Source organism: Echinops telfairi, unplaced genomic scaffold (genome assembly GCF_000313985.2).
Source record: "Echinops telfairi isolate 266 unplaced genomic scaffold, ASM31398v2 ScPeMD7_3533;HRSCAF=4204_0, whole genome shotgun sequence".
NCBI classification, from domain to species: domain Eukaryota; kingdom Metazoa; phylum Chordata; class Mammalia; order Afrosoricida; family Tenrecidae; genus Echinops; species Echinops telfairi.
The window spans coordinates 14,389,855-14,391,836 of NW_022107431.1; the positions used below are offsets into that span (position 1 = coordinate 14,389,855).

The window sequence follows — 1,982 nt, forward strand, 5'->3', positions numbered from 1 at the left end:
GCACAATAAACTAACTACCAGAGTGGGTTTTGAGATCAGTTAGTAATAGATTTCCTACTGTGTTTATCTTTTTGAGAAGTTTTTTGCTCATCCCTGGGCCTCTACATAGGAAGTTGCTTATTCATTTTCCCATTTCTTTAAATAATAAAGTTAGAATTTGGATTAGAGTTGGGTTGTATTCAAAGGTTGCTTTAAGTATTATTGAGATTTTCACAATATTAAGTCTTCCTGTCTAGAAACACGGGCTATTTTCCCATGTGAGAAGGTCTGGTTTCCTGGAATAAAGTTCTGTAGTTTTCCTTGTATAGCTCGTCTGTTTCCTTCCTTCCCGGGTATTTCATCGGTTGTGCGGCTACGGTGAATGGTATTATTTCCTGGACGTCATTTTCAGAGCTCCCTTCACTGGTAGATAGGAATCCAAATGATACTTGCTTGTTCATCTCGCATATTGCTACTGTGCCAAATCTTCAGTCATTTCTAACAGATTTTGTTGAGTCCTGGGGCTCTCTGTGAATAAACTGACACAGTCAGTAAACAGTGAGAGTTTCCGTTCTCTGTCCAATTGTATTCCCTTGATTTTCTAATGGTTCTTTCCAACATGATGCTGGGTAAGAGTAGTGAAAAGAGGGCATCTGTTTCTAGTTTCTGCTTTTAGGAGAACTATTATCATGTTCTCCTTTAAGTGTGGTATTAAACATTGGCTATTTTTATATGCACCTTATTATATGTCAAGGAGTTTCCCTTCTATTCCCATGTTATTGAGTATTTTTCAATCAGAAATGGGTGTTGTATATTGTCAAATACTTTTTGCCTCTATTAATAAGATCATGATGTTCTTATTCTTTGTCTTGTGGTTCACTGCCGTTTCCTCATCATCCTGGGGCAGTTATTTGTGGTGTGTGAACTAGAGGTAGTTGACGCTGTTTAGTGACGTGGGAGAGGTATAGTACATTTCAGAAAACATGCAAAGACGAAATAGAGAAAAGAGGAGAGAGATAGGTAAGTGAGGGAAAGGGGGTGCAGAAGAGAGAAAATAAAATAAAAGTAATTAAAATAATAGAAGTGGCCATGTGGCTAGGCCAATAGATATGTAAAAATAATGATAAAAGTATTTTAAATGGGCTAATCGGAATTCATAGGTTTCATGGAAATATATTTCACAAGGACAAAGAGGGAGGGCAGAAAGAGATAATGGATGCGGCAGGAGAAAAACATAAGCCAATATTCAGACCAGAAAAGAGGATTTGGGTGTGTGTATGTGTGTATTCATAAGAAGAAGCATAATTAAAGAAGATACAGAGAGAAAACAGAGTAAAGAAATTGAGAGAATGGGAAGAAGCTAAAAATAGGGGGAAAAGACAAGGAGGAAAAAAAAGAGATAAAGTGTGGAGGTAAAGAGAATAAATAGAGACGCTCGGTGTGGGCATGGGAGTTCTATTACAGTACTATGTAACTGTGTGTCTGGGGGTGCTTGTGTGCTGAGAGGAAGACTTTTTGAGTGGGTATGCCCAAATCTGCAGGCCTGCCTGTTTTTCCCTGAGGGAAATGCATACTCTCAGGATGGTGGGGTTGCTCCAGCAGTGAAAGTGGGAGAAAACTAGAAAAATAAGACAATAAAATACCATAATAACCGGCTTTTGTGTTGCCCCTTCGCTTTCAGAAACTAGTGAACGTGGTGTCAAAAAAGGCCCAAATTAACCACCGTGGCAGCCACGTTCTGCCTTTGAATTCGGTTTCTTTGGCATGGGAACTGCATAAGGAACAGTTAAAAAAAATACTATAATAAAATGAAAGTACAAAAAAGAAAGAAAAAATAAAACCATCTTGGGTGAGGGGATTCCTGCTCCTTGGGTAATGTTATTGTGTGTAGGTATATACTTAATAGGGGAGGGAAGTGGAGAAAAATCAGGGTAGAAGGAGCAATTAAAAAAAAATGCTGGGCAGTGTAGACTATGTGAACTGCTGCATATGCAGTCTGTTAA

At 38.4% G+C, this 1,982-nt stretch overlaps 1 non-coding gene across 1 annotated transcript; it reads left to right on the top strand.

Annotated features, from left to right (window-relative positions):
* Positions 1 to 1,632: 1,632 nt before the first annotated feature.
* On the top strand, positions 1,633 to 1,767 carry LOC115871098. The gene has a single exon (XR_004047082.1). It is a non-coding gene; the product is annotated as a small nucleolar RNA SNORA13 (small nucleolar RNA).
* Positions 1,768 to 1,982: the final 215 nt, after the last annotated feature.